Consider the following 11,326-nt stretch of genomic DNA (forward strand, 5'->3'; position numbering starts at 1 on the left):
TTGCAGCACCTGGGGTCCAGTCTCCCCTGGGTTGAGGGTGCAGGTCCTTCCTTCCCTCCCTTTGCGTCCATCTCCCCACATCTGTAAATACGTGGTGGGCGAGGGGGCACAGTTTTGGCCTCAGTGGACCCTGGGCAGATGTGAGAGCAGTGCAATTGCAGATCTGCCGCCAGGGGGCGTGAGCATGCAGTTCCTTTCCTGGTCCCTGGAAAATGGTTCCCATTTCTAACATGGGATGTGCTGTATTTTCCTAGTCCAGCATTACTTCCCCTGCGGGAGTGTGGGGAGCATGGGGAGGGGGCTAAGGACATTTACTTCCGGTTTTTACTTTCAGGCATTTACTGACCCAGGTTCTCTAGGGTCTGAGCAAGCGTGCCCTGCCCTGCTGTCTGCCCATTCTCCCATTCCTCAGCATAGGTTGGGGCTCCACCTGAGCAGCCAGAGGGCCCCTACAGGATACAGTTTGATAACATGAGACCTAGTGGTGGTAGTGGGACAAGATCCCCTCGCCCAATCTTGCATCAGCTCCAGGGGGCAGAGAGTCCAGAGCTGGGAAGGTAAGGATGATGCCAGGCGGCTACTGTTCAGCTCTGTCACTCACCAGTGTCCCCCCATGTTCCACAGTGGGGAACAGAAAGTGGCAGAAAGGGCCTCCCGGGAGAGGGACCCTGGGCCCGGGGCAGGCAGGTAATAGTTCCACCCGACTCCTAGGTTTCAGGCCTCCCAGGGGGCAGCGTGCTGTAGGAGGCGGCTCTTCCTGCTGGAGGGCGGAGCCTATGCTGGGAAGGCCCAGTTCTCACTGCCCACACCCCCGCCTTCCCCACCGACGGGTCAGGGGACCTGTTCTGGGCCCTGCCCATCTCTGTGCCCAGGAGGACTCTCTGCCTCACCCCAAACCCCTCCCCTGGGTCTTTGGTGGGGACGAGGACGGGAAGGCCAGAGTCAGTCTGGAGCAGGGCTGGGTCAAGGCTGAGGGCACTGGTGACCTCACTCCTTTTCTCCACGTAGGTGGGCCTAAAGCAGCGGTAGCGTCTCCTCAGAGCTCCCAGATGCCGGGGGCGCCCTGCCCCTCCCCACCCCTCCCCACCCCTCCCCATGCCTTTCTAGCTGCTGTGCTGTCTGCTTCCCCGAGGCCCCGCCCCCTGGTTCGGGGAGGGGCTGCCCTTGGGGCTGGCACTGGGAGGTGGGGAGCTGGGATGCGCCAGAGCGTGCCTCCTGTGAGTAGGAGCTCTGGAATCTGGACAGCTGGGCGTGCGTCTGAAAGGGTGTGTTTGCCGGAGCCAGAAGGTCTGTGTCTTGTGTGCTGCGTGGCTGTGTGACTCTGGGTGTGAGCCTGGATGCCCGTGTCTGAGAATGTCTGTGGCAGCCTGGGGGGGTGACTGAGGGTGTGTCTGCACGTGAGTGTGTGCATTCATGAATGTGTTTCTAGAGGGGTTCGCTCACTCAGCACACATTTATTTACTTTAAGTTTGTTTATTTTGAGAGTGAGAGCGCGTGCACAAGTAGGGTAGGGGCAGAGAGAGGGAGAGAGAATTCCAAACAGGCTCTATACCGTCTGCGCAGACCCCAGCATGGGGCTCGATCCCACAAACCGTGAGATCATGACCTGAGCCGAAATCAAGAATCAGATGCTCAACCGACTGAGCCCCCCAGGCGCCCCTCAGCACAAATTTATGGAGCACCTAGTATGTGCTAAGCCCCGTGTAGGTGCTGGGCATACAATAGTGGGCAATAAGCAATACGTGTTATAATAAATAAATTCTATGGTTTGATAAATCAGACAGGAAAGTAGAGCTGGGTAGGAGGGAAGGGGAGACCTGAGGGGTTGCCATTTAAGAAGTGTGTTGCGGGGCGCCTGGGTGGCTTAGTCGGTTGAGCATCCGACTTTCGCTTGGGTCATGATCTCGCATTTCGTGGGTTCGAGCCCCGCGTCGGGCTCTGTGCTGACTGCCAGCTCAGAGCCTGGAGCCTGTTTCAGTCTGTAACTCCCTCTCTCTCTGACCCTCCCCTGCTCACGCTGTCTCTCTCTCTCTCTCTCCTAGAAATGAATAAAACATTAAAAAAAAAAAGTGTGTTGCATGTGTCTAGGTGTGCCTAAGAGTGGCTCTTCTGAGTGTGTGGTGGGGAGACAGGTGCTTATGGGATGGGGGTGTCCCCAGCTCCTGCCTAGATGCTCCCCCCCCATCAAGGCCATTGCCCAGGCCCCACAGCCCCATGTCCCTTACTCAGCTCTCCTTTCCTAGGCAGCCACCAGCCCCTCCCACCTCTCCCTGATGCCAGCGTCTCCCCATTGCCAGACCAGCTCCCCAAACCGGTGAGACCGAGTCCCAGCGTGGGCCCTCCAGCCCCGTCTACCAACCCCACCCAATGTATACGCCCTCGCCTCCGCCACATCTGTCTCACCTGGTCCTTCCTTACCCCACCCCCCCCAACACCCCACCCAGCACCTCATCAGTCACAGCATCTGTAGCATAATGGGTAGGTAGCAGGTTAGGGAAGGCCAAAAAGGCACTGGGGATGATGACCTCACACCACAGGGCCAGACAGATGCCACAGAGGTGCCCAGACCCAGAAAGATCCCGTCCTAAGGCAAGCATCACGACTATGATGTATTGAGTACCTACCACGTGCTGGGCACTTGGCAGGTTCTTTACGACCCTCAAAATGGTCTTGTGACATAGATCACCAGTTCCTTCTGCTACAGATGAGGCTGAGGAATGCAAAGCCCCTTGTCCAAGGTTCCTCAAATTGAGTGGTGGCTGAGCTGGGTTTGAAACTTTTCTCCCCTTGGGGCGTCTGGGTGGCTCAGGTCATAATCTCATGTTTTGTGAGTTCGAGCCCCGTGTTGGGCTCTGTGCTGACAGCTCAGAGCCTGGAGCCTGCTTCTGACTCCGTGTCTCCCTCTCTCTCTGCCCCTAGTGGTCTGTCTCCCTCGTTCTCAAAAATAAACATAAATTAGAAAATAAATCAGTGCTGCTAGAGAAAGAGAAAGGTGTTGGCTTTGGGGCCAGATGGGCAGACAAAGCCTCCAAGGAGGGAGGCAAGGAGTTCCGAGAGGGGTGGGGAAGGGGAAAGGAAGAGCCGGCAGTCAGGTCCTGCATCCCATCCGCAACCCTGGATTCCTGAGCCTGCCCCCACTCCCACCATTGGCAGCCCCCTGGAATTGGGTCTAAGTTAGGGAGCCTGGGGACAGACTCGCGGGGGGTCATTTAGACCAGCACCTTCTTGAATCCTGAGAAGTGATGGCCAGTGCAGGGGGAAAATCCCACAGGCTCTTCCAAAATTCCAATAAATTCCCATGGAAAAAATTCCCCCCTTAGGTTGGAGAAACAGTTCTTGAAGTCTTGCCCTGGTGTTTCCCTTTCTCTGGGAAAGTAGGGTCCCCCTGGGGACAGCGAGTGACCCCTTCCCTGTGTCAGAAGGCTGTGTCCAGTAGGCACTGGTGCCAGCAGCACGACCTGACAGGAGAGGTCCCGAGCACCCCCACCTCCCTGCAGCTTCCCTATTCTGGGGTCTTCATCCGGGTCTTGCAGCTCCTGTCCAAGGACAGCCCTGGCAGATGGCTCTACCTTCATGGATGGGGAAACTGAGGCCCAGGGAGGCTAGAAGGCTGGCCTGGCCCCAAGATGACTCAGGGATGAGACAGAAGTATGTTGGGGCCCCAGGCTGCCCACCAGAGCCAGCCCCAGTGCGAACCCCAGGACGGCCTGTGGACGCATCACCTGTAATCACCACCTGCCTGGGTCCCACTTGGCGCCAGGGTGCCAGGATAACATCTCTCTCCTGTCCCCTAAACAGCCCTTGGGGTGGGAGCACCTCTTGCACCCATGACTCAGGTGGGGAAACTGAGGTAAGGGGGAGAACATACCTGCTGTTTCTCTCTCTCTCTCTCTCTCTCTCACACACACACACACACACACACACACACACACACACCCCTTAATCCTCTGAGTCCAGGGGAGAACTCACTAAGGTATGTCGCTCCCAAAGAAGAATCCAGGAGGACTTGACATTTTCCATTTTGGGTCACCTTTTTCATCTTTCCTTTTGTTTATTTATATACGTATTTATATTTTTATTTTTTGAGAGAGTGTGTGTGCTAGCAAGGGAGGGGCAGAGGGAGATCGAAAGAGAGAATCTGAAGCAGGCTCCAACACAGGGTTTGCTACCAGGCCCGGGAAATCATCACCTGAACCGAAATCAAGAGTCAGAGGCTTAACCAACGGAGCCACCCAGGAGCCCCTTATCCTTCCTTTTAGAAGAATGGGATATTATGTTCCTGGGGCAAAGTAAGGAGTGGCCACATGAGATGACTTCCTTTTCCCTTGACCACTTGGCCAAATCCTGGCGGCCTTCCTGGAGGAAGCTAGGAAGGAGGAAGTTTCAGCCAGTGTTAGTGGCGAATCTGGTCTCTCTCCCTGGCCGTGGTGGTGTGGGGAGCAGGGGTCTTCATGGCCATGAAGGACATACCTTTCAAAGCTTTCGAGGGGCACCTGGCTGGCTCAGTCAGTAGAGCACGTGACTCTTTATCTTAGGGTTGTAAGTTTGAGCCCCACTCTGGGGGTAGAGATTGCTTAAAAATAAAATCTTAAAAAAAAAAAAAAAAGAAGAAGAAGAAAGCTTTTGGTATCTCCAAATGAGGTTATGCTCACAGTTACAGAGACACAGGGTAGGAATGAAGTCAGAAAATGCTTGCCCTATGACTTTAACCTTTAGCACAATTATTTTAACAGACCTGGTTGGTGGTGGTGGTTGGTTTTATTTTGTTTTTGTACTACATTAGTATCCTCACAAATGGAAATGTCCCGGCCTTGGAGCACCCCCTCTCCACACACAGACACACACGCACACTTTTGATGGATCTGGCTTCTGTCCTGCACCTTCAGCGCAGTCCAGGCCTCAGCCCCCCCCACACTCCCCGCCCCTCCCTCCCACCACTTACTTCCAGGCTCTCTGCTGGGGCCATAAATTATCCATGCGCTGTACATTGGCTGTGTCTTCAACGGGAGGCTGAAGTGCTAATGAAATATTCAGGGATCTCAATTCTCAAATTCCCTGGTGGCCGCAGCATGGGCTTGGGGAAGACAGCATTATGGTACAGGGTCAGGGGCCTCCAAACCCTGGCCCCAGTCCCCACCCTGCTGGAGTCTGGGGCAGGGAGACTGGGGAGGTGGGGGAAAGGCCTCCGCACTGTACTCAGCTGTGCCTCTGGGTGGTGCCCTCTCGGCTGGGAGGTTTCCGCGGCAGTGTGCAGAGGTTACAGATTTTGACACCTGGGATTAGCAAATCCCCACTAACAGCACGCCGCCCCCACCTCCCAGCCCTGGCTCTTGAATCCTCACATTTCCCCCCTGAAGTCCCACTTTGAACTGACGTCCCACAAAATTGGTCTTCATCTCCTCCCAACACACACACTGCACCCCACCTTGGTTGGGATGGAAGAGACCTAAATTGGAGGGCTGGTGGGCAGGAGACCAGGTTGGAGTCCTAAATGCCTTGCCTGGGTGACTTGGGAAGTTCCTCTCCTGGCTCTAGCTTCAGTTTCCCCATATAAAGAAGGCTCTGTTTGTTTCTTCTTCCTCTTCTTAAGGACTCTCTACAGGTAGGGCAGAAATTCCTGCCATCAGGGTGTGTGTGTGTGTGTGTGTGTGCGCGCGCGCGCGCGCGGGCTTGCACACGCATGCGCCAGGGGAGGGGTGGCCTCTCCGTGGGAAGGGCGCCTGTCAGGGCAGGCATCTCTCCTGGCTCATTGGGAGAGGGAGGGGCCGGCAGGCAGGCGGGTGGGGCCTCAGCTGTGTCAGCCTGTTCCAGGAGTCGCCCAGGCAAGGAACAGCAAGAGGGTGACTCAGGTGGCAAAGCTCCCCCCACCCTGCTGCGTCCCCCGCCCCCAAACTCTCAGGACGGGGAGGGGTTGCTCAGAAAGCCAGGGAGACACAGCTCTAGAATACAATCCTGATGCTTGGAGCCCACCCTGTTGAGTCCCTGAAATTCTGGAATTGTAACTTGTTGAGGGGTGGGGGGTTAGGGTAAGTAAGGGAGTACCTGCCTGAGCATAGTCATCCCCTGGAGAGGTCCCGACCCTCTCTCTTCCACCTCTCCCTCCACCACCACCTCCAGCCCCTGGTATCTCACCCTGGCCTGTGCTATTTCTAGCCATCCTATCTCTGTTTTCTGGTCTCACTGTTTTCCCTTTGACATTCCATCCCCACCCACACGCCTTCCAGTGATGTGTCTTTTGGGAGCTACCTCTATAATTAAGAGCCCTCCCCCAGGCTGGCTGGGCACACACCCTCAGGACCAGGCTGTAGGCAGTCTCCAGCCTCTAGGCTCCTCCCCTGGACAAAGGGCAGCATAAAAAATCGTGATCACCGCCCCCCTCCCGCGGCCAAGCACCAGCCTATGTATCCTATGTGCTCCTGCTCTCAGAATGCACTTGGGAGCTAGAGGCACCTCTGCCGCCAGTGTCCTCTCCCCAGCCCTGAAGGATCACAGTGAGCAAGTCCCCCCACCCCAGCGGCAGCAGGCAGGGGACCGCAGGGCAAATGGAGGCTCACATACAGAGATCTCAATTAATGACAAACCAAGCTAACACACTGTTAAGTAAGATGTACCTTGACAAGTATAGCCCCACAACGATCTGCAAAGGGGATCTGAAAGGCCGAGATGGAATTGAGAGTTTCAACTCCTTCTCAGAACACAGCAGCCTGGAGAGAATGTTCCCTGGCCCCAGCCCCTGGACCACCTGCCCTTCCATTTGCAGCTCTGGCTCCCCACATCCAGCACGCTGCCACGGGCTTCCAGCACATGTGTGTTGATACCCCAGCTGCATGTCCGGGTTGTGTCCGTCCCTCCCCTATAACTACCCCTTGTCACCCCTTTGCCTAAGTGTGCACATAACACGCATGCTCCAGCTGTCCACTGTCAGAAGGAGCCAGAGGGGCGCCTGGGTGGCTCAGTTGGTTAAGCGTCTGACTTCGGCTTAGGTCATGATCTCACAGTTCGTGGGGTCGAGCCCCATGTCGGACTCTGTGCTGACAACTAGCTCAGAGACTGGAGCCTGTCTTTGGATTCTGTATCTCCCTCTCTCTCAGACCCTCCCCTGCTCACGCTGTCTCTATCTCTCTCTCTCAGAAATAAATAAAACATTTAACAAAAAAAAAAAAAAAGAGAAGGAGCCAGAATGAGAGAACTACAGGCTCCCAAAGCAGGGTCAGCTGTGGGTAGGGAATTCCAGTTTCTGGTCCAGAGTGTGGTCTCAGAGGGGAGAGGGATGAATGCCGTGTAGGATCATTCCCCAAGTTCCTGTGTGGAGGGGTGCGCCCCCACCTCGGGAGGATGAGAGCAGAGGCAGAGGCCCCTTCCCCACGTCCAGGGATGGCTCTGCCCTAGGGCTGAGAGAAGGCCCGTGCTCAAAATGCCGCTAGCTCTTTACATTCCCTTTGATTCCAGTCTGCCCCACTAGGAATAACTTCCAGCAGCTTCTTTCCTGCTGTTGAAAGGCAACATCATTAGCCCAAAGCTTAGCCACCCATCTGTTCACCCCATCCTCATTTATGGAGGTGGCCATCCCTGAGACCACCGTAGGCAGAAGAGGCGGGGAGAAGGGTATGTGCGCGCGTGCGCATGGCGTGTGTGTGTGTGTGTGTGTGTGTGTGTGTGTGTGTGTACACGCACACACGCTGAGAGAGCACTGACATGCCTGGTGTTTGTGGGTCTGAATCTATGCCGTCAATGCATATCTCTGAGGTGTGAGTACAGAAGATGGTATGTGCAAATGTAAGTCCCTGCCTGCCGCCATGTGGGGAAGGGGCTCCCACAGAGGCCGAGAAGACAACAGCATCCCTTCCACTTCGTTCTATGGCCTGGAGGCCTGTGGAGCATGAGCCGAGGAAGGTGTCCTGGCTGTTATCCTTTACCTTCCCCCAGGGAAGCACCTCCCTGCCCCCTGCCCCTCACCAGTTCCCCTACCCCAATACTGGACCCTCATCAGACCCTTCTTTGCCAGTGACTTCTATCTCTGGGGCAACTTGGGATGAGGCACTTTGGTGCCCTTTCCTTCTTTACTTGAAGAACCCACGGAGCTGCAAGGTTGAATGAACCATTTCTGTTTCTTAGCATCTCAAGAACTCTGCTACCACTGAACTCTGGGCAAGAAAAATAATTTTAAGATTCAGGAATACGTCGAGGAGCCTGGGTGGCTCAGTCAGTTAAGCGGTTAAGTGTCCAACTTAGGCTCAGGTCATGATCTCGAGGTCTGTGGGTTCGATCCCTGCAGTGGGCTCTGTGCTAACAGCTCAGAGCCTGGAGCCTGCTTCGGATTCTGTGTCTACCTCCCTCTCTGACCCTCCCCCACTTGTGCTGGCGTGCATGAGAGCTCTCTCTCTCTCTCAAAAATAAATAAGCATTAAAAAATTAAAAAACAATTCAGGAATACAAAGTGAAGCTAGCCATAAGAAGGAGCTTAGAATAAGGAGACTAGGGTATTCATGTATATCATGTAAGGGAGGCTGGAGAATCTCCCTTCCTGGAGGTGTGTTGGAGAAATTCCTGCCTTTAAAGGCTTGGAGGCAGAGGACTGGGTAAGATGTTCCTGTGGCCTTCCCTTCAAGTTCAAGCTACTGACGAGACTGTGGCCACAGTGATTCTCATCCCTGTCCCTTGGCTCCTCCTCGCCCCTTGAGATCAAATCCCCTACACGTACAGCTCATTGGAACAAACATCATTTTCTAATTCTTTTCTGTATCCTACAGATGAATCCTCAGTGCCTGGTGGGCAAATAGTAGGTGCTTAATAAATGTGCAGAAAATCCCTTGATCTGGGAGGAGACACAGCTCTTATTCCAGTCTTCCCTGCTGCTGTGGGTGGTGCCTCCACCTGGTCCCAGCCTGAGTGCTTAGCTTTGGGGCCAGCGTGTTGCAGCATGTTCTAGGCTGACACGTAGGGAATATTCTAGGGAGACACACACACACACACACAGAGCAGCTTTATTTTGAAGCCCTATTTGTGCCCCTCTGTTCCACCCCTCTGTAGTCAACCAGTCCTCCCAGCCTATATGCTGAGGGGGGAAGAAAGGAGTTAAGCCAGGCTTGGGTCTGGGGAGTGTGTGTGTGTGTGTGTGTGTGTGTGTGTGTGTGTGTCTGCGTGCAGGGGTGGCTGTGGGGAGGTGGGCAGGGGATGTGGAGAGGTGGGAGAGGAAGGAAGTGAAGCCCTAGGGTTGGGAGCTCTATTCCAGGCTGAGGGCTGGCCACTACTGCCTNGGGGGGGGGCAGGGGGAAGGTAGGGAGGAAGACACATAGAAAAGCAAGAGGAGGGAGGGTAAAGAAAACTAAGGAAAGGGGAGTGGCCCTGGCATGTGGGATGGTACCTGGTTAAGGATGTTCACGTCTGCCTGGCCTCCTCCAGGAAGGCTTCTCGGATGGCACAGCTTCAGAAGTGAGACTGTTTTGGACGTCATCCCTTTCTGTGGTGGGAAAGTGGTCAAGTGGGGTGCCTTGACCCAGCCCATTACACTTAGCCCTCTGGGAGCCCTTTGAGGGTTCGGATCATTTTGGTTTTCTGTGTTACCAGGGTCTAAATCGACGCCTGGCATATAGTTGGTACTCAGGATTTAAGTGTTGATGAGTGAATGCCTCTGGTGCACTCAGCATGCTGTCCACCCCCTAGAGGGCATTCATCTAACCACAGAAAGGAAAGACCCTCATCTTCCTAACTTGCTACTGGGACATCCTTTCTGATACCTAACCCACAGTCTCCTACCACTGAGGGGGCCGTATTGTTATGCCAGTGTTGATTTGCTTTAGATCTACTGCCTGATTTTTTCCAAATTCACCAATACTTTCTCTTTGACCCAAATCATTGCTCTCTGGCTCTGCGCAGAATATTCGTTTCTGCCTTTCCCCCCAACCCTCCCTGCTGCTTTCACATTTTATGTCTATGCTATTATTCCGCCAGGAGAACGTGTATTTGGTGGGTCCTGAAATTAGAAGAATGGAGTTCTTGGCCACTTTCTTGTTTTCTGACTTCTCTGAACCTCACTTTCCTCAACTTTGAGATGAGGTTCATTTTTGTCATCCTAATTTATTTTTTTCAGAATTGTCATGAGAATTAAAAAACACCCATATAGGGGGACCTGGGTGACTCAGTCAGTTAGGCGACCAACTCTTGGTTTCGGCTCAGGTCATGATCTCATGGCTCATGGGTTGGAGCCCCGAGTCAGGCTCCTTGCTGTCAGGGTGAAGCCTGCTTGATATTCTCTCTCCCTCTCTCTCTGCCTCCCCACTGCTCACTCTTTCTCTAAAAATAAATAAACAGGCTTAAAAAAATTAAAACCCCATATCATTAGGGGTCAGTCAGTTAATCTTCCGACTTCGGCTCAGACTTTGGCTCGGGTAATGGTCTCACGGTTCCTGAGTTTGAGCCCTGCATCCAGCTCCCTGCTGTCAGCGAAGAGTCCGCTTCAGATCCTCTGTCCCCGTCTCTCTCTGCCCCTTCCCGGCTGGTTTTCTCTCTCTCTCCCTCTCAAAAATAAACTAACCCCCCCCCCATATCCTTAAATTCTAACATTTAGCAGTCGTCCAAGTGATTTTGCAAACTTTAATTTTATTCCCCCCACCATGAGAGAGATCCAGCTAATGTACCCATTTTACAGATGAGGAGAAACAGGATGAAAGATTAAGTAACTTGACTGCAATCATATAGCTGCTAAGTGGCAGAACTGAAACCCAGGCCTTCTAATGCTAAATCTCATGAGCACTCCATATTTGAGGGAAAAAATCTCTACCCAGAAAAAAAGCCTATGAAACGCTACACAAATATGTTATTACCACTCTGTGGCCAGGGTGAATAAGCCCAAAGAAGCATCATGCCTGACGCTGAGTTGGCCTGTGAAGGCGTCTGTCCTTTCCCATGGCGCCTCCTGACTCACCTGTTGGACAGGTAGGGGGAAGGGGAGAGTAATGAGTCTCACCTGCTCAGAGCTAGGGTGGGGCAAGACACACCCCATCCTTCCCATTGGCTCTTTCCTCAGTCTTACTGACAATTCCTTATCCAATCAGGAGGAAGTAACCTTCTGTCTGCCAATAGGTGCGGAGTGAGGATGGAACCTCAAGTTGGAGGCCGTCCCCAGAGCCGACTAGCAGTCCCTGGGGCCAATGGCCAGCGGATAAACAGAGGCGGCGGTGGAAGGGGACTGGGCGCGAGGCTCCGCCCCTCGACGGGACAGTCGGGAGAGGCAGCCAGTGAACCCTCATCAGCGGGTGGGCGTTTCCCCTAGGGGCGGAGCTTCGAGGGGGCGAGAGGCGTGGCTTGGCTGTCAGGTCCCTTCGCC

Source organism: Crocuta crocuta, unplaced genomic scaffold, assembly GCF_008692635.1.
Source record: "Crocuta crocuta isolate KB4526 unplaced genomic scaffold, BGI_CrCroc_1.0 scaffold68, whole genome shotgun sequence".
Classification (NCBI taxonomy): Eukaryota; Metazoa; Chordata; class Mammalia; order Carnivora; family Hyaenidae; genus Crocuta; species Crocuta crocuta.